The sequence below is a fragment of the Leuciscus leuciscus genome (genome assembly GCF_965113295.1).
Source record: "Leuciscus leuciscus genome assembly, chromosome: 16".
NCBI lineage: Eukaryota > Metazoa > Chordata > Actinopteri > Cypriniformes > Leuciscidae > Leuciscus > Leuciscus leuciscus.
The window spans coordinates 39197242-39219792 of NC_138740.1; the positions used below are offsets into that span (position 1 = coordinate 39197242).

At 38.4% G+C, this 22551-nt stretch overlaps 1 protein-coding gene across 1 annotated transcript in view; it reads right to left on the reverse strand.

The window, feature by feature from the left end:
• Positions 1 to 686: 686 nt before the first annotated feature.
• The window catches only part of LOC309477563 (vitelline membrane outer layer protein 1-like), a gene marked incomplete at its 5' end in the record, with an annotated part of 56534 nt that continues 34669 nt past the window's right edge, over positions 687 to 22551 (reverse strand). The window contains one exon of the mRNA XM_082140837.1: positions 687 to 803. The remainder of the gene's footprint in view (positions 804 to 22551) is intronic.

Consider the following 22551-nt stretch of genomic DNA (forward strand, 5'->3'; position numbering starts at 1 on the left):
ATATTGCATACTATATTTTTATTTATTAAAGTTATTATATTTAATTTTAGTTTAACCTTAAATAATTTTACCAGCAATAGGGATGTATATTTTTTTCTTTAGAAAAACACCTCTTGTGTACCTAATATTTATCCAAATGAGTCAATACTAAATCAAATCACAAGAATTGAAATCGTGAAATTTGTTTCAAGCAATAAAAAAGCTTACCAGAAATCGTTCCATAAACATTGTAACATGTTGTCTTTAAACCTAATAAAATTCATTTTAGTTACTAAAATGTATTGACAATACTCATTGTAATGCAAAAAAAAACAAAAAAAACACATCCCCCCCAGTTTAGAATTTAGGCTAACAGGATTGACAATATTACACTTTAATGTAGTGTTCCTGTAGTAGAGTATGTTGGTTATTCCCAGGGAACGCATGAACAGATAAGACTATTACTTTGAATGCAATATAAGTCACTTTAGGTCATCTGCCACATTGAACGATCTGATGTAAAGTGTTGTGCAAAACAATGTGAAACTACAAGGTTCTGTTTAGAAAGTCTTTAATGCTGATATTTGACAAACATTTCAGCAGAAGTTCAGGAGTCTTTAGAAGAATCACTAACCTACAAGAAAAAAAAAAAAAAAAAAACTCGTAAGCGGGGTGCAAATAACATGATCATCCAGTTTGTCTTTTTGTGATAATGACCGGCTGACTTTAAAAAAAACTGTTGTATGACATGGTTTATGTTAGTGTATCATAGTATGATGAATAATTACAATACATTTGATGTTCTTGTCGTCACCCTCTTACACCTGAAAGAAAAAAAAAAATCAGATTTAGTTGATCTGCAGTGTGTGTCAGTCTGAGTTTTTGATTATCACATCACCTTAATCACAGCAGAACATGATCGCGTCATTGAGAGCGGTGTCGTCTCCACTGATTCCCTGTGGCGGTTCTACCCGGGTCTGTATGCCGCAGATTCCTTTTCCTCCACACGTTGGACTCCATTCGCCCCAGGAGCCCCATAAGTTGCTTTCAGCCTCCATCTCCTGACCTCCAGTGCATTTGAACCTGTAAAAAAAATTAGATGTGACAATGTATGATAAAATATGTAATTGTGTTGTTGGATTGAATGTCAGTCACATGATCACCAGCTGCTGACAGCCTAATCACTGCAATCACGAACAGCAGCACGACTGCGAGTGTGAAGTTAACTAAACTATTGATGGGGGAAAACTGAGTCCTTAAATAGCTAAATAAACCCAGGATGGGTAAGAGATGGTGTAAGAGGTTTACACTGGGTAAGAGATGTTATAACTTATAGCACCACACACTCACCTGACGTTGTTTGCGGCCGTATCATCTCTGTCTCCTTGGGAAGATTCAACTCTCAGCTTGAAAGCTTTCAAGTATTCAGAAGGAGGACACCATCTGATAACATCCCACCCATCACCAAACCTGAAGAAAAAACAGAGGTTGCCTGATCAAATCAATCATTTTCAAGAAAAACCTAAATTTAGTCATATCTTAATGCAAGATTTGTTAATACTCATTACTTTCCTACGCTGGACTCCACTTGGATAGAGCTTTGGATAGTCCGAAAGTTGCTGGACAGATCAACACAGTAAAGGCGAATCCCATTGAGCGCGGTGTCATCAGCAGCAAGAACCATTCCTTCCACCTTAAAACAACAAGACAATCTTCCATTTGAAAGTTAACTAACCCAACCCATAGTAGTAACATTTATTTTCATGCTCTTTAGTATTATACAGACACTTTAAAAATCTTTTAAAAAGTTTTCTGGAGTAACCTGGAATTAAGTGAAAAAAAGCAACTCCACCATTTTGAGCCTTTGAAGAGTTCATCCACCCCCATATTAGCAAAATAGAGTCAATGCCCAACTTACATTCAGACTAAACCCTGCGGCGTATCTTCCACTTGGACACATGCTCTTATCCCCCCACGATCCCCAACCCATTCCATTCGTCACCTTCAGCTCAGATCTGTAAGACCGGTCGGTGCTCACATGCCCAACAATGGCTAGCAGGGAAAACATCATGGAAAAGAAGTGATGCATTGCTACAGCACTGAAAGCTGACTGTTAGATTAATTTGTAGATAGACTATTTGCAACAAATAATAAAACAGAGACCATATAGGACCATAACCTTCTCGAGTTTATTAAGGAAGAAGCCTCATATTTATACACAAGATTAAGCAGAATCATTAACCATGATGTCCATCCCATCCAATCACAGTACTCACAGATCAACTCCTACCATATTTGCCATATTAAGAAATTATGTTTTATTAACAAAGTTCGGGAGGAGCACGTTCAGATAATTAACCCTAATTAAACACGAGTGGAGCAGAATCAGTTAATCAACTCAATCAATGAGTTAAGAGATGTATATATATACAGCAGATAATCACACTTTGATTAAATTTCGGAGTACATATACAGAAAATAATAGATAAATGTACAAAAGTGATAAATATAATGAGATGTCTTGCTGGAGCTGAATGGGGAGCAAATCGGCAATCGCTCAAAAGTATTTATGTGGCACTAATTGGAGCAACTATAGATTATGGTAGCATGGTGTATAGTTCTGCCTCAAAAACTCAGCTTGCTAGGATTGAGGGAATTCAGAATCAAGCATTAAGGATATGTTGTGGAGCAATAAGATCTTCACCAGTGTCATCACTTAATGTTGAGATGGGAGTGCCACTAGGAATGAGAAGGATTAAGTTAAGAATGAGATACTGGGCAAACATAAAAGGTAAATTGGAAAATCATCCAGTTAAGAATGTTTTAAGTGACTGTTGGGAATATAACTATAAAAAAAAAACTAACAAGTTTTGGATGGTTTATTAATGAGGAGGCAAGAGAAATAATTAAAGATGTTAATATTGCTACATGTGTGGTTCTGCCAGCAATTCCTCCTTGGTTTTCTCCAATGCCTTCTATAGATATCCAGTTACACAAAGACAAACATAATGAGGAGAATATCCTGGATAGCGTAAAGGTACAAGATTAAATAGATTATAAATACTATAGTGCCATCCAGATATATACTGATGGCTCAAAAGATCCAGATTCTGGTACTACATCTGCAGCAGTATTTATACCTCAATTTAAAGTCAACATTTTGAAAAGAACATCAGATCACATTTCAGTATTTACATCAGAATTAATAGCAATTATATTAGCATTACAGTGGGTCGAAGAAGTTCAGCCAGATCAGTTATATGCACAGACTCTTTATCTGCAATTGAAAGTCTAGCAAGTGGTATTTCTACAGCTAGACAGGACTTAATTTATGACATATTACAAAGTCTTTTTAGAATCAGACAATTGGGAATCATTATTCATTTTCTTTGGATACCAGCTCATATGGGGGTGGCAGGAAATGAAGAGGTGGATAGTTAGCCAAACAGGCCATAAAATTTCAAGAAGTTGATTTTAAAATTGCATTGTGTAAGACTGAGATAAAAAGTATAATAGCAAAGGAAATTAGGAAGAAATGGCAGAAGGAGTGGGACAGTGGAAATAAGGGTCGACATTTATACAAAATTCAAGGAACAGTTGGTTTTGAAAGAAGAAACTTTGGAAATAGGAGGAAGGATGTTATAATTTCAAGAATGCGCATTGGCCATTGTCTACTAAATCAAAGTATGGTCAGGATTGGGAAACACCAGACTGGGTATTGTGACAAATGTAGTTCCGAAAATATGGAGACAGTAGAACATGTATTATTAAAATGTGAGGCTTATGCAAGAGAAAGATTTAAATTATTTCAAGCATTAAGAGAAATGGAAATGGAAGTTTTTTATATCAAAGCATTATTAGGTAATGGCCCAAAGCAATTTAAAATATATGAAGAAGTATTTCATTTTTTAAAAGACACTCATTTAAGTAACAGGATTTAGGTCACTACTACCATAACGTTATCCACACTCCAATCCAGTAGGTGGCGGGAATGCACCATTTAAGTTTGGTTTGCCAACCGCCATTAAACTTGAGAAGAAGAAGAAGAAGAAGAAGAAGAAGAAGAAGAATCACCCTTTGAAAACATAATGAGATAAATGTGTAAGTGACGTTGAGCAAAAATGAAGTTAAAAGTAAAATAAAATAATTCATAAACAATAAATGGCAAGAACTATGGAATAATGAGGTCAAGGGAAGACAGTTGTATAGTATACAGAAGCAAGTAGGAAATGGAAGAAGTGTTTTTAGGAATAGGAAAGAGGATACGATTGTTTCTCGTATTAGAATAGGGCACTCACGATTAAATCATTCCTTGTTTAAGATAGGAACACATGATACGGGAAAATGTAATTATTGTGATCAGGCAGAAACAATAGAACATGTTTTAATAAAATGTTTAAAATATGGAAAAGAAAGGTTAGTACTTAAGAGGATAGTAAGAAAATTGGGTGTGGTAGTATTCAGTATGGAAAGTCTATTGGGAAAGCAAGTAGAACAAGTAAAAATATATAGTGCGATAATGAAGTATCTCAAAGCAATAGGAGTAGATTGGAGAATTTGAAGTATAGGGGATAAAGTTTTTTTTAATTATTATTATTATTTTATTATTTAGTTACTTATTGTTTTTTAGTGCTTCACACTCCAGTCCAGTTGGTGGCGGTAATGCACCGAAAGTTGGTTTGCCAACCGCCATAAAACACCAAACGAAGAAGAAGAAGAAGAATACTTCCCCAGGAAAGGATGAAATCTGTTATGAGATGATTAAGCAATTGTCAGATGGATCATTAAATATAATTTTAAGACTTTTTAATAAAATTTGGGATTCAGGGAATATTCTTGGAAACATGGAGTAATAGTTCCAATCGCTAAACCTGGAAAAGACCATTCCCAGCCAGTTAGTTATAGACCTATTCCATTGACATCCAATTTATGCAAACTTATGGAATGGATGGTTATGAATAGGTTGACATATGAAATGGAGAGTAAAAGTATGCTGTCAGCATGTCAAAGCGGATTTAGAAAAGGGCGAAATACGATGGATCAATTCTGAGTTTGGAGGCGGAAATTCGAAAAGCTCAAGTTAATAAAGAAATTTTGGTGGGAGTCTTTTTCGATGTTGAAAAGGCTTATGATATGTTGTGGAAAGAAGGGCTGTTAATGAAATTGGAAAGTTTGGGAATTGAGGGAAAAATGTATAACTGGATTTCCAGTTTTTTGTTTGGAAGAACGATTCAAGTTAGAGTGGGGTCTGCATATTCTAGGATTGTCTCAATTGAGAATGGAACTCCCCAGGGAAGTGTGAGCAGCCCTATTCTTTTTAACTTAATGATTAATGACATATTTAGTAATATTGAGACTGGAATAGGAAGATCAGTGTATGCAGACGATGGGGCATTGTGGAAAAGGGGGCGTAATATGCTATATGTAGAAAACAAAATGAAAAAAGCAGTGAAGGAGGTGGAGAAATGGGCAAATAGTTGGGGTTTTCGGTTTTCTGTGGTAAAAACACAAGTCATTTGTTTTTCAAATAAGAAAAATAATCCTATGTTAAATATTAAAATGTATGGTAATCAGCTGGAACAAGTCAAAGTAGTGAGATTTCTGGGTATGTGGATGGATTATAAATGAAACTTTGGAGTTCATATTCAGAAATTGATAGAAAAGTGTAAAAAAGGAATAAATGTTTTAAGATGCTTGTCAGGTGCAGATTGGGGGGGCAAGTTGCCAGTCACTGAAAATAATTTATTATGCAGTGATCAGGTCAAATATAGACTATGGAAGTATGGTATACAGTTCTGCGAATAAAACTTTACTTAAAAAAATACAAGTAATACAAAATCAGGCATTGCGAATTTGTGGTGGAGCATTTAGATCTTCTCCGGTAGTATCACTACAAGTTGAGTTAGGAGAATTACCGTTGGAACAACGCAGACTTCAATTGAGGATGAGATACTGGTCTGGTGTATGTGGACATCTGGAAAGTCATCCGGTAAAAATACTTCTGAAGGAATGTTGGGAGTATGAATACAAAGAAATAGCAAGCTTTGGTTGGGTAGTAGGAGGCAAATAGCTTGGGATTGAAAGAATATTTAATAGCCCCTTCTGTTCCAATACCAGCAATTCCCCCTTGGATGTATCCTATGCCATTAATTGACTTACAAATACATAAAGAAAGAAATAAACCAATAAGCATACCAACTAAGTTAGTAGTTAAACAGTATGTAGATCGAGAATATTATTCAGTATTACAGGTATTTACAGATGGGTCAAAGGAACCATAGTCTGGTAGAACTGCAGCAGCAGTATTCATTCCTACATTTAATATAAAAATTGCAAAAATAATATCGGATAATGTGTCGGTATTTACTACTGAATTATTAGCTATTATATTAGCACTACAGTGGATTGAAGAAGTTCAACCAGCAAGAACTGTGATATGTACTGATTCAGTGGCTGCTCTCACTAGTCTTATGAGGGGAAAATCTGAATCTCGGCAAGATTTAATATTTGAAGTTTTGCTATGTTTGTTTAGAGCAGGGCAGTTAGGGGTATTGGTATTCTTCCTCTGGGTGCCAGCACATGTGGGTGTGGATGGTAATGAGGAGGTAGACCAGTTGGCAAAGAAAGCATTAAATCATCCACAGATAGAAATTAATGTATCACTAAGTAAATCAGAAATCAAGAGATTGATAGCAATTGAAATTAGTAAAAGATGGCAAAAGATATGGAATAGTGACTCTAAAGGAAGACATCTTTATCAAATTCAGGAACGGGTTTGGAAATGAGAGGAAAATATATGGAAATAGGAAAAAAGATGTCATTATTACAAGGTTAAGAATTGGTCACACTGCATTAAATTATAGTCTTTATAAAATAGGGAAGCATGATACAGGAAACTGTGATAATTTAGGAATGTGCTGCATATGAAAGGGAGAGACAACAGTTAAGTCAAGAGTTACGAAGGATGGGATGTGATACAATTTCAATAAAGGTATTGTTAGGAAATGGGACAAGACAATCAAGAATTCATGAATTACTAATTAAATATCTAAATAAAACAGGAATAATAAATATATATTTTTTTTTTATATATTTTTTTCCATTTCTTCCAAAGCCAAGTACACTCCACACTCCAGATCAGTAGGTGGCGGAAATGCACCATTTATGTTGGTCTGCCAATCCGCCATTAAACATCAGAAGAAGAAGAAGAAGAAGAAGAAGAAGAATCACACTTTGAGTCAAAGGAGTTGTCAACTCTAGGCTTGTTATCTTTCACTTGGGGTTTCTTTTCCTCAGCTCTCGGCTACTAGGCATCGGGGGTTTAATGACGTATCATTATCCAAAGAGGCAATCAATAGTGATGGCAAAATGAGGCTTCCTGGACTACTGAGACCTAAGCTGTGTCCCAATGTTGAAGGCTGCATCCTTCGAAGGACGCAGACTTCAAGGATGCAGCCTATGCGTCCTCTGAAGGACGCACCATGTAGCCTTCCTAGGATTTCCTAATTGTGCAACCAGGTGTTCCCGATCACCGCTCCTGGCGCCAAGCAACGGTGCGAGAGGACAGCTGCTATCCTGATCATTCATTTTGATAACTGAGTAAACAGCTATGGAGCCAGAATCGGCTATTGTCATTTTTATGTTTTATATTTTACTGGAGGACATGGTGAGCCCCGGCGCTGCCGGATCATGTATTTTCGGTTTAGCCCTGTTTAAATACAAAACCCAATTTAATATAAAAAGTCCAGTATTTCTCGCGCTCGTCATCTGCAGCTGTCACGGTTGCCAGGCGACAAGAACAACCCTTCGTAGGCTAGACGGGTCCGAGCGCGTCAGATGCGCCCTTTGATATGGGACGCTGCTGTAGTTAGCAACAATTTGTTAATATTGTGACAATAAGCCTACATTTTGTTACTTTAATTTTCGGAACTGCATATTTCGTTAAGTATTCACTTACAAATGTGAAGTAACCTGAAGTAGCCTACTTTTTTCCCTCACATCACAATATGGTGCAGTAGTAGCTTAATATAAATGCAGTAGTTATTAAAAGTACTTTTTTCAGAAAGGCGTCGATTGAATCAGCCCTGCAAACCTGTTGGTAGACAACTTAGTGGATCGTGGAAATATGCTCTTTAACACTCTGGAGACCGTCCCAGATGATGTCCCACCAGCAGGAGGCCTTACCAGGGGCAGCCCATTCCAGTCCAGAAGCTCAGCTCAACAGTCTACATAATTTTTTTCTTATTTTATGTTTATGTTGATTTTGATATGTTTAACGTATTTTGTAAATAGTTGGAAAAAATACTTTAATGTAGCCTATAGAACAAATGATTTTCATTTACTAATTTTATTTGAAAAAATAAAAAGGTATAGCATTTGTTTCATGCAGAAAGTATTACTGTCATTACAAAAATAAACAATGTCCAGAACAATTCATTCTCTTTTATTTACACAATTAAAGTTGCATAAAAATAAATGCACATAATTTTTCTTTTAAAAAATAAAAGTGAAAAAAGTTAAACAAGAATATGTAGGAAATATATTTTTCAATCATTCTCTCAAGAAGAGAAAACAGCCTGTCCATCCTCTCCCTTCTTTCCTGTGCTCTCCTCGCCTCTGCCTCCCTCTCTGTAGTTGCATTTCTTCTCTGATCAAGTCCAAAAACTCGTCCTGTCTCGGCGCCTTCGTGCTGGTGCTTCTGCTGGTGTGGGTGCTAGTGCTGGTGCTGTTACTGGTGGGGCTGGTGCTGCTGCCCCTGTCTCCTTCTCACCGTGGGCACCCACTACTGAACTCGGCCCTGGTGTGTCCTCAGGGATTGAGGCGATGAGGACAGGGGGGTTGGTGCAATGCCTCTGTCCCAACACCTCATCCATGAGGACAAACCAGGGCCAAGTTTCAGCAGTGGGTTTCCCACTCACACCCTCTCCTGTCCCAGGACACAATCCTAAAGGCAGAGCAAATGAACCATGGCTTGTTAACAACAACAGGACAATACATTTCAGCAAAGATGTTCTATTACTTTTCTTTTTATATTTATATAGACCCATTTTTTCCTGAATTGTTCTAAAAAAGCAGAAAAGGGTACTTAACACAGAGGAGCAATCTTAAATGCATTGTTAACACTGCAAAATATGACACATCAAGACATGCATACAAAAAAAATTCTTAAGAAATCATATTTCTATATACTAAAATTTGGTTAAAACCACATAGCTTGCATGACAGCACTACAAAAACACATAAAAGTGAAACCCCATTGCCTTATCTAACGTTACTGCTTTTCTTATTGTTTTGGGCTTTATTGGGTGAGTGATATTTATTATAATACACAAGTGCAAATATTACAAATAGGTCGTTAAACTAATAACGTTATTACCACAAGTTTTGCCTAAAACTACCTGATAAATGTAGCCATGCAATGGTGACGAAGGAGTTAAGAAGAAGTTTATAAGAAACTTTAACTCTGGTTTCGCTAGCTATTTGAGTAAATGAAAACATCATACTTACATTTAGATGTGAATTTGCTGTCCACCACCGATCTCTAGTCTCGGCCGCCTTTAAAAATAAATAAATAAATGCTGTCGTCAACGGCGCGCAATGACTTATGGGGTAGAATAGGCCGCTAAGTGTCCATTTATGTATCCTTCTTTTCACGGGGAAAGGAAGGGTGCATTTGGCGTCGCTTTTGAATCAGGGAAGCCTTCGTCGCGGCGCGATGACGCAACCGGCCTTCGAATGCGGCCTTCGGAGGATGGAGAATTGAATTGGGACAGCCTTCATCGAGCCGCGGTGACGCAATCGGCCTTCAAATGGGACCTTCCAAGGATGCAGCCTTTGAATTGGGACGTCCTTCGTCGCGCCGCGGTGACGCAATCGGCCTTCAAATACGGCCATCCGGCCTTCAAATACGGCCTTCGAAGGACGCAGCCTTCACTTTGGGACACAGCTCTAGTGATGGGCAGATCGAGGCTTTGTGAAACACTGAAACAGTTGAAGCAAATGTGCCATATTGTGTCGAGGCTTCGAAACAATCCGACACCCGTCTCAACGGTGACACCTAGTGGTCACTTGCAGGTGTTGATCTGAAAAAAAATGACGAGCCATTAAAAAAATGTGGTGTTTTTTTATTATTGTATTTCTCTAATATGTGAAGCTTGTAACCTGTAGGGGTCCGTGTACTTTTTCGTTCATTCATTATTCTATTTCGGAATGAAAGATGAAATTTAAAAAAGGGTGCCGCTTTGTTTTTTGTTTAAAAGAAGGAAAGCAGAAATGGCTGTATTTTGTTTTCCAAATGTATTGTCATCAAATAATAGTATTAGAAAATTGGACGACATTTCCGATCGTTTTTTAATTTGTAATATTTATTGTATTTCATTTGACTGATCCTATCTTTACCCGGAAGTAAATTACACCGTCGTGCGAAGTCATAGATGGCCTATATGTCGGACGTGTAACTTATTTATGTCCGACACGGTCAGACATGTATTTATCATTGAGTCCAGAGAAAATTTAAGGTTTTGATATTAAGATAATCTACTTCTTTTTCAAAATATAATGCAGACACAGTGGCGCTCGGGCCTTTTAAATATCAGGGTAGATCAGCGCTGTACCAAAGCCCTGGAGCCCTGGAAAGATAGTGGTACCAGCAGGGTCTGATCTCAGAAAGGAGGGTTATCTCAACAGATGCTTCCAACTCAGGTTGGGGAGCCCTGTGCTAGGGCAGGCCCGTATCCGGCCTCTGGTCGAGCTCGGAGCAACGCCTTCATATCAGCATTCATATCAACATATCGAGGTTTTTCTAGCCCTAAAAACCTTCCTTCCATACCTGGTGGGACACCACGTCTTGGTCCGCACGGAAAACATGTCAGTGGCGTCTTACATAAATCACCAGGGCGGCCTCAGGTCCCCAAACCTGTTAGCCATAGCCTCACAGCTACTGCTATGGGCTCAAACCAACTTGCGCTCACTCAAGGCAGCTCACGTGCCAGGCACGATGAACGTGGGAGCAGACATGCTTTCTCGGGGCAACGTTTCCCCAGAGAAATGGTCTCTCCATCCCCAGACGGTTCTCCTGTTATGGGAGGTAGGGCTGTCCCCGACTATGGATTTTCATAGTCGAATCAGAATCGTCATGTCTGGCCAATGGTCGACTAATAGTCGAATCTTGTGTATGGGGGCGGGACTTTTGCGATGTACAGTAAATCACACAAAGATATAGAAGAAAATGTATAAAAACATTTTGGATCAATAAAACTAAGAAATAACATAAATAAATAACTCCAGAAAGGCCACACTGCAGGCAGGATTTGCATTTCACATGCAAATCAAATTAAATCGGATAAATTACCTGTGCGAGCAGGCCAGCCTACAGCACAACATCGATGCACAGAAAAAATTAACAATTAATTTACTAAATTTAATTAGAACAGAATATACCTTTCTAATAAATAAAAATACAAAACGAAATAAATCAGAATCAAGTCACAAGATGAGGAGCAAATGTGTGCAAAATGCCTAAAGTGGAGGGGAACATATTCAAAACACAAGCCACAAATAGTTAGATTAGATAACCCTGACAGATTAATAAATAAAATAAAAATAAAGAAATTATTAAAATAACGATAGTAGCCAGAATTTTCAACTTTGTCTTTTTAACTGCAGAAACAACAATAAATGCTAAACTGGAGAGGCAGTCTTTTTAGCTAAAAATGTTCACACTCACAGCATCCAAAAATCAAATTAGAACCGGCTGACAAGTTTTGAAATCACTTGTACCTTACCTGATCGAGAGAACAAATCCAGTCTTTCACTCTGTCTGTGTCCGTTGGAGTCTTTTCAAATTGTGCGCGCGGATAAAATACATTCTAAGATGAAACCCAGTCTATGCGTGAAACGTGTTAACGATGGCCGGGAGAAGTGCGATCATGGTTTTCCTGATGCTAAATCCAGCCTTGGAGAATATTCTTTCTGATGGTGTACATCCACATTTTAGATTTTCTTATCCCAGACATTGTTAAAGATTTAAATCCTTGCCGCGAAGACGCTCCTCTGTCGGTCACGGATTGAAAGTGAAACTTAAATCTGTCACGGGGTGTTTGGATTTATTCACGCACCTTAAAAAAATATTTTTTAAATACTTATTTCTTTCTTTGCACATTTGTATATACAGCATTATCATAATAGGCTGAATATTAACGTATTGACATAAAAGCTAGTTCTATGTGAAATCAGACATTGAGCGCCCTCATATAGCCAAAGTGGCATGATCCTCCTTTCATAACACCTCTGCGAAGATTCGACCGTGAGATCGGTAGTCGAATCAGGCTCCTCCTATCGAAGCATCGAATCTTCGACTATTCGGGGTCACCCCTAATGGGAGGTCTACGACAGAGCAGAGGTAGACCTCTTTGCCTCAGAGACAACTGTCACTGCCCAATCTTTTTCTCAAAGAGCAGGGATGCGCTGGCCCACGAATGGCCCAGCCTCACCCTCTGTGCGTTCCCTCCAGTCTCTATGATTCCTCAGGACATCAAACGGATCAGGTCATCGAACGGTTTAGCTCGGAACCTCGACCCAAATACGTGCGAAGTACCATTGGTCCTCTCCTTCCTGAAAAAAAGGACGCTTTACAAAGTTGACTAATGTAAGCGTTGAACGTCAGTGCAGGGTCAAGAATAATACCCAAGTTTTTGACAGTGGCAGATGGAATTATTGCTGTAGCTTCGAGGTCAAGTCTGGGAATGTTGCTTAAATTTTTTGTTAGAGATGGAGGGCCAGTGATTAATATTTCTGTTTTAGTCAGATTCAGACTGAGAAAATTGGAGTTGAGCCAGGCCTTTAGTTCATTAATACATGATGATAGTGATGTGGTCTGGTGAATAGAATCCTGTCGGCAAGCAGTATATATCTGGTGGTTTATGGTGAGTTTTCTCCCTATTTATACTCTTCTGACATGTCGCTCAAGTTGGCAGGGCATCAAGCGCTCCTATTGGACCACGCGCGCCCGGGCACTCACCATAGGTTTGTGCAGTTGCCGCTGCACAGTCAATCAGCCCGTTTCGCGGGCTATTATGCTCTTGCTGTGCAGCTGCAATGCGTTTTAAAATAAAGGCTTCAATATTCTCGAGAAAAGGAGTTTTCCCACAGCGTTTGCAATGCAGTACTCGTTCCCTTATCTCTAACGAAGGGAAATGTCTCCGTTTTTCAAAATAACCATGTATGTGTAAACGGGGCAATTAGCCGTCAAAGCATGCCCGGTTTTGATAAAAATAGCATCTACTTTATTTAAATTTAGGCCCCGTTTACATGTACATGGTTATTTTGAAAAACGGAGACAATTCCCTTCGGTTGTGCCCCTCGGAGAGCGGGTTCAGCAAAAAATCGACAGCTGGCAGCAGGAAGTAGCCGCTAATAACCAGAAGTCGGAGGTGGATGAAGCTGTGCTTATTTATATAAAATACCTATATTAGTAAATATTTTATATTATTTTATTATTTTTTTAAATTAAATATAAATTATTATTAATTACCAGAACCACATCCTCTTCTACCACTGTTTGAAGAATTCATCTTCCAGAATACGTTTTAATACGTTTTGTGAGTTTATTTTTAGTCCATCTCCTACCCTGAAGTCCGTTTTGCAGAGATGGACTAAAAATAAACTCACAAAACGTATTAAAACATATTCTAGAAGATGAATTCTTCAAACAGTGGTAGAAGAGGATGTGATTCTGGTCCTTCAAGAGTCACTCTCAATCTGTCTGTATAAAGCCTATAAAAAAACAGTCTTCATGTATTTTACTACTCTTCAGTTTGTGATTCTTATTAAGAGAGGGTCGTTTTTTAGGATTCTTTGCCTACCCCAAGTCTCTGAGACCCTGACACCTTGCTCTTCTGGAGACTCCAGGTAGGCTGCAGTTCTGGAAAATGGTGGCGCTGAAGACTAAAGGGTTCCTGATGGTTTCACACTTAATTCTTCACCTTAATTCTTCATTCTTTTGCAGTTAACATGTGTTTTTTCTTCTCCACCTGTTTTTGTCTGACCCAATGAGCATTTCACTGTCCAGTGGTCATGCCTTAACTGCAATCTCTAGTATTGCATTAGTATTGCATTCTTCTCATGGGGATTTAATCATTTTTGACTTTTCAGTCTTTGTTAAATCTCTTTTTTGGCTTATTTTATCTGTAAAAGAAAACTTGCCTAACAATTCTGCACACCTGAAAATAAAAAGACATTTTTCATTTCCAGCCTTCATGAACAATTATATATCACTTATAAATGATTAAATACACAATTAATAGTAATTATTAAGATTAATATGGTTTGGAATTGGCAAAATGTTCCTGGAAATAAAATATGATCAGAAAATCAACGTGCCTAATAATTCTGCACACACTGTAATAACCTCTAATACCGCATTGGGGGAAAAACTACTAGTCATATATTTCAAACCTTAGCTAAGCAAAATTATCTTGCATACTCTATGTACTCTAATGTACTTAACGTATCAAGAGTAAAAGTAAAGGAATTCTGCAGGAAAATAACCTCGTCAGGGTTTTTATGATGGTTCTGCTTTTATTTTATGCCTACTGCATATGTTGCATTTTACTTCCGAATATTTTCAAGGTTGATACATTTAAACTATATACTTTTGTGTAGTTTATTGTAAAACTGCATCATATTGTAAAATAACCTAATTTTATAGTGTTGCTGTCCTGTGTGGGAAAATCACTTCGAGAATTAACGATGTAGTTCCTTACATACCACCACTGGTTATTTTGAAAATTAAAGTAACAAAATGTAGACCTATTGTCACAATATTAACAAATTGTTGCTATACAGCTCCGTCCAATTTCAAAGGGCGCATCTGAAGCGCTCGGACCGGTCTTGCCTACGGAGGATTGCTCTTGTTGCCTAGCAACAGTGACTGACAGCTGCCGATGACGAGCGGGAGTAACATGCGCACTGGACTTTTTATATTCAGCTGAGTTTTATATTCAAATAGGGTTGAAAACCTGTGTAAATATATTTACCAAGGTCAATTTATGTACATAATAAAAAATAATACACTAGCCTACAAAATCGCATCAAGGTAAGATATAAATGAACATTTTAATCTTCGGCTATCCGAAGATTCTAAGCCGAAAGTAGGCTACATGACCTCAAACATCCTTAATACCATGTCCTCCAGTAAAATATAAAACATAAAAATGACAATAGCCAATTCGGGCTCCATAGCTGTTTACTCAATTATATCAAATGAATTGTCAGGATGGCAGGATACTCTCGCACCGTTGCTTGGCACCTGGAGCGGTAATCGGGAACACCTGGCTGCACAATTAGGAAATCCTACGAAGGCTACATGGTGCATCGTTCGGAGGACGCATAGGCTGCATCGTTTGAAGTCCGCAGCCTTCTAAGGATGCAGTCTTCACATTGGGACACAGCTATAATGAGCATTTGACAGAAATAGCGGCCATCTTGAAAAAATGGCCACCATGTTGAATTTTTGGATGGCCAATGCCTTTTTCCAAAAAAATTGACCCTTAGAGAGTATCTTTGCCAAATTTCATGCTTTTATTCCAATTTGAACGATTCTCTTGAAATGTGCCATTAATCTTCTGCACTATTAGAACCTTAAAAAGAATCATATCAGCCATCTTGGTTGAGTTTACTGGAGTTCAGGTATATGAAAAGGTGAAGATTAGAACCTAAATTTGGTGGAAAACAACAGGTTTCTGATGAGTTGATTGCCTCTTTGGATAATGATATGTCATTAAACCACCAATACCTAGTGATGCTACGTCTGACACCGACGCTCCGAAGCTTGCTTCGAACTCGACCGGTCCTTGCAATGAACCACTGCTTCGGAGCTTGTATCATTACGTCACTAGTCACGTGAAAATGACTTCTGAAGCAAACACACTGGTTCAGTCCTGTAGTGAACCACCTGACGCTTTGACAGCCCAATCCAGTGTTGACAGGTTTGAAACCTGGCGGCTGTATTTCTTATAAAAGTTAAGGTAAAAAAACAACAACATAGAAACCATTACAGAAATTCTATTGGATTTAATGGTTTTCATGGGAATTTTATTGGTTGTAATGGGAATTATAGTGGTCTCTGTGGGTCCACTGATATGTGTTGGGCTGTATTGGTGGGGGCATTAAATCCTAATGCAATATGTCCCAAACACACAGTTAAAAAAATAAATAAATTATGTAGTGGTTTAAATGGTAAAAGCCAATGGTTCCCATTTTAATATAAACCCATTAGAATTTCTGTGATGGTTTCCAACTTTTTTTAAGCTGGTCTGATCTTCTGTCCTTGTCTAAAGAAATAATTACACACACACAAATCATGCTTAATGTTTTATTATCAAGGTGAACACGTGAAATTCATCAGTATCTGTAAAATTCACCTACATGAGTTTCACAGCACTAACACTGTGTCAGCTTTGATCGCCTCGGTGAACACGTAATAAACGGGGCGTTACTTGCATTTTATGGTTGTCAGCTTTGTTGCATTACATTTACTTCACCAGGAGATGGTGCTGCAATTTCTATCTGAATGAAGCTTCGAGTAATGAACCATTTTCGACACAATTGTATCAGAAAGCAACAATGCTTCGAAACGCTTCATTTGGCCATCACTACCAATACCCAGAGCTGAGGAAAATAAACCCCGAGTGAAATACAACAAGCTCGGAGTTGACGACTCCTTTGACTCAAAGTGTGATTATCTGCTGTATACAGTATATAGACACCTCTTAACTCATTGATTGGGTTGATTAACTGATTGTGCTCCACAGGTGTTTAATTAGGGTTAATTATCTGAACGTGCTCCTCCCGAACTTTGTTAATAAAACATTATTTCTTAATATGCCAAATATGGTAGGGGTTGATCTTTGAGTATTAAGATTGGATGGAATGGATATCGTGGTTAATGATTATTGTGTATAAATATGAGGCTTCTTCCTAACAAAACTTGAGAGTGTTATGGTACTATACTGTCTCTGTTTAATTATTCTCTACAAATTAATCTAACTATCAGTGTTCAGGCCAGTGCTGTAGCAATGCATCACTTCTTTTCCATGATGTTTTCCCTGCTAGCCATTATTGGGCATGTGAGCACCGACCGGTCTTACAGATCTGAGCTGAAGGTGACGAATGGAATGGGTTGGGGATCGTGGGGGCCTAAGAGCATATGTCCGAGTGGAATGTACGCCATAGGGTTTAGTCTGAAGGTAAGTTGGGCATTGACTCTGTGGCTAATATGGTGGTGGATGAGCGCTTCAAAGATTCAAAACTATAGAGTTGCTGTTCATTTAATGCCAGGGAACTGCACCTGCTTAAGATTTAAGTGCCAGTATAATATTAAAGAGCATGAAGATAAATGTTACTAAGTTTTGGGTTAGAGTTTCTTTCAAGTGGAAGATTGTCTCAATGTTGTTTTAAGGTGGAAACAACTCAGTTGGGTGATGATACAGCGCTCAATGGGATTCGTCTTTACTGTTTCGATCGGTCCAAAGGTTCAAGCTCACATGACTACACCGTAAATGAGTCCAACGTAGCAAAGTAATGGACTCCGATTATTAACAATTATTGCATTTAAGCTATTTAAGTAAATTGAGGATTTTCTTGAATAACAATGATTTAATCAGGCAACTGTTTTCTTCAGGTGGGGTACTTGGGTATTTATCAAATGGTGTCCTTCTGGATACTTGACATCTTTCCAGCTGAGAGTTGAATCTTCCCAAGGAGACGGAGATGATACGGCCGCAAACAACATCAAGTGAGTGTGTGCTGCTATAAGTTATAACCTCTCTTACCCAGTGTAAACCTCTTACACCATATCTTACCCATCCTGGTTTTATTTTGCCATTTAAGGACTCAGTTTTCCCCCATCAATAGTTTAGGTAATGTCACACTTGCAGTGGTGCTGCTGTTCAAGATTGTGATTGCTGCAGGTGATCATGCGACTGACACAACAGCACAATATATTTTATCATAATATTGTCACATAATTTTTTTTTTCAGGTTCAAATGCAGTGGAGGTCAGGAGGTGGAGGGTGACGGCACAGACTGGGGCAACTGGGGCGACTGGAGTCCAACGTGTGAAGGAAAAGGAATCTGCGGCATACAGACCCTGGTAGAAGAGCCACAGGGAAGTGGAGACGACACCGCTCTCAATGACGTGATCATGCTCTGCTGTGATTAAGGTGATGTGATTTCAATCAAACTCAGACTGACACAGACACTGATGCTTCAGAAAGTTCATAAACAGATCGTAAAACCTATTCATATTTGTCAAGCGGTTTAGTCCCGATTTTCAGAAGAGACTCAATCACTTTATATGATGAGCAGATTTAATTTAGGCTTTTATCTACACACAAACTTTGATCAGCAAACATAAAAAGAAGCACTTAATGTGGAAGAACAAACTTCATGTTTTTCTAAAAGCTAAAACATTATGTGTAATTGGTCCTCATTCGTCAAGCAAGCATGTTTCAGCTTCTATTTGTGCTTACTGATGTGTGTTATGTTTAAATCTGGATATGTGGTGAACCACCCCTTTAAAATAAAAATGTACAATATATATAAATAAAATATATTTTTGTCTTCTACAGTGGCAGTGAAGAGGTTCCCCAATGTGTCCAGAGGAGCTTTGGGGATTGCAGTGAATTCTAAGCTGGGGGAACTGAGACTGCTTGAAAGGAAAAAACATTATATATATATATATATATATTTGATTTAGAATATGCTCCCTGCTTGATTGTGTTATATGTACATGTTTCAGACATCAAATAAAAATGTTCTTAAAATGTTACATGTGACTATTTTCTTAGACTGAAATATATGGAGGGCAAAATATATTTTGTGGTATATTTTGTTAAATGTTTTTAAAATATATTTTCTAAAATATACAAAATGTATTTATGTACATATATTTTGAAATGTATTTTAGCAAATATATTTTTTGGCTTTGTATTTTTTGAAATATATTTCAAAATATATTGTAGAATTTTTATTTTTTTCTTATCGTATGGGATATCTCCCACCACATGTACGTTTTTAGAGTTTTTCACTATCTCACTCTTTACTGTGCAGCTACAACTTAGTGTTTAGTAGGCTATATGACTTTGGCATTAGAGATCACTTGAATATATGGAATATACAGCTACAACTTATTGGTTGGTTCAGTTCGACTAGCTAATTTAAATAACGGTCAAGTTACAAAAAATAACATGTTAAAGTGTGTAAGCACATCAGTCTACTCATATTGTGTTAAATGCTTTAAAGTAAATACCCAAGTTGTGTAAACTTTAAACTACACATGGATGTGTAAAATAGATTTTTTTTTATATATACACTGTTTTCGTTAATGTGCAAATTAGAGTGTTACACATAATTTGTGTAATTTTTCCACATTCCTTCTAAGAGTAAAAGTTGCAGTGAAGTAAACTGTAAAGCAGACATGTCTTATGAAGTGTGATATGATGTTGCTGTAATACTGAATATCTCCAGTACAGAGACACACTGATCCACTGAACCTCTAAAGCTCCACTCCTCCTGTCTTCATGTGTTTGTTCAGTCAGAGCTCAGATGTGTCATCTCTCACAATATCTCAGATATCATCCTCTTCTTCTGTACAGGACTGTTGAAGAGAGTTTGTCTGAGATCATACATGGACAGTTTTAAGACTAAAGACATGCTGGACTTGAAATGTCCCAAATTTGAACAATGCACAAGTTTTCAATGACCTCTTTATGTCATTCTTAAAGTAGGCTACTGTAAGGCTCAATCCCAATTCTATTTTATACCCCTTCGCCTCCCCCTAACCCTTGCCCCTTGAAACAGAGTGTCAAGGCGTAGAGGTGAAAATATTCCCCTAAGAAATGGGACACCACTACTACACCGTTACATGTCGTTATACATCGTCGCTAGCGCCTAGGCTACTGTATTTGCATAGAGCGATCCTGATTGGCTGACGCTTCCATTGGCGGCGCTTCACTGGCGTTACTCGCGGCAGAAGTTGAAAAATTCTCAACTTCTGCCGCGAGCAACGCCAGTGAAGCGCCGCCGACGGATCCACAATTCTTTTCGGCAACACTTGACGTCACCCATTCAAAGTCAATGGGAAGCGTTGACGCTGACGCCCTGTGTGAACACACCGTAACCCCCAATTTCCACCAACTGCGGAACGGCTGCGGATCCGCTCCGGAACGGTGGCGGAGTCAATAGGTTTCCATTAAAGTCAATGTGTGTATTTTCACTGACTGCGGAACGGCTGCGTTCCGACTCCGGCGATCCGCAGCCCTCTGGAGCATTTACGCAGAGCTTCTGTTTTTGCTGGATGGATGCCGGAGAGCTCCGCAGCACTACAGGGCAGAGTGCGCAGGACAGGAAGTCGAGCAAAAAAACAGAACAAACCAAAAACAAAATAAAAGATCCGGTTAATTTTCTAAATAAAATACACCGTGATCATGGCGGATCATATTTCCCTACACTACACCTTGAAAACGTCATAATATACCATTCCTCATAACATTTTGATTATAGAAACTATATATCGCGCGATCATACGTGAATTAGCGAGATCTCGTGGGTCCTCGTGACTTCAGCTGTCAGTCATGGACGCAGCCGTACCGCAACAAATCCGGACCTGGTGGGTATTCATTCGATTCACATGACGTCACTGTAGCTTTGCGCCGCCATCTTTGCGACCGCGGCGGTCTCAGTAATGCCTGCAATGTGCAATATGTCGTGCAGTTGGCTGCAACAACAGCCGAAAGAAGAATCCTGAACTGGTATTTTCTATAACAAAAGAAGAGAGAATCATTTATTTAAAAGACTTGAAGTCTCATGTTGGTTTGTGGTTAATTATATTTCCATTATACTCTTAGTGGCCAAATATAGACAGATATCGACAGATAATGTTTTGTCTTCATTTTATTGTTGGATCTGTTTAAATGCACTTTATCATGGTAGCCTAAGTTAGTAAGATTTGGGGTTGTTTTGAATATAACTGTCTGTCTGTCTGTCTGTCTGTTAGTTAATACCTACATAAATCTAATAAATATTTTTCTGAAGTTCATAAAGATCTTGTCTTCGTCACATGCGCTTTAGATGTTATTTTGTGTAAGTAACGTTAACGTTAGCTCTGCAGACGATGCATAATCTCAGCCTTGAAATGCATATTAAAGGATTAGTTCTTCCAAAAATGATAATTCTGCCGTCATTTACTCACCTTCATGTGCAAATCCTTAAATTTACTTTCCGTGGAAGACAAAGGGACATTTTTGAATGGAGAGACTTCTTGTCGATGTAATGAAAAGTGAATGAGTAACGTTAGCCTACTGGGGGCTGTCACGCAAAAAAATAAAATAGTAAAAGACAAAAAAAAATCATAAAAGTGATCTAATACGACTCGTCTGTTATATTAATATCGTTATTTATTCATATAGCTTTATGTGACAAACAAACTGCAATTTAAGTCGTTATATTATCACTGACACTGAGCTTACCTCTTGATAGCTTTTAATCGCAGCCGAATCATTCAAAAAGATTCGACTCGAAAGATTCTTTCATTTCGATATTTGTGTGTAAACCTTCTCTCTGTAATTTAACATCTGTTCTTTCGGACAGATATGGCAGTCTTTTATGATATTCGGCTGATGTCTCTGGCTGTGCTGATGGACGGATTAGATAGATTCATTCATGCCAGCCGAACAGCTGCAGATTCATAGATTCATTCATGACATCGCCTCGACTCTCATGAACGCGCGCCATGCTCTATGACTTGAGTATTTCTTTCTATATCATGAAAGGCCAATTGGGGCAAGCATGGGGCAGATAATAATGGACTAAAGAAAACTGGGGCTAAAAAATAAGGATCGGAGCCTAAAATAGAAATTTTCTCCAGGTATCTCTGTCTCTCTCTCTCATTCAAATGGGCAGTTTGGGCGGCCAACCGGGCGAGTCGGTCGCAAATATGGCGGCGTTCTATTTGTAGTGACGTAGGTGGCATAATTGAAGGACGACGGAGCACGGAGTCGACACGCAGCGGAGCCGATCCGCAGCCGTTCCGCAGTTGGTGGAATTCCGGGGTAAGTCGCGTTTACACGCGTCTGGAGGTCTTGCTGCGCGAATGAGGCGTTTAGTGCGACGCGGTGGACGTGAAGTCGACTCATTCGCGCGTCCACTTCGCTTCAAACTTTTGCTTTTTACACGCGTCATATTGTTAACGAACTTTAACGATTTTTTTTGCAACCGTTTCTTTGAAGAACATTACCGTAAACATTGAATGTGAATGATAAGATTGAATGTGACAAAAATTGAATGTGACATAAAGAAAATGATTATTGGCAGTCATGTTGCCTCTAGCCGGTGTATGCAGGTACATTTCTCATACCCCTTCGTTTGAAGTGTGGTCCCGAAAAATCTCCGTTTCAGGGGCTATCTAGCCCTTCCCCCTTCCCCCTAAGAGAGTCTGCATTCTGTTCTAGGATCAGAGAAATGAACATTCATAATAACATGTATATCACGACTTTATATGAGGATTTCTCAGAT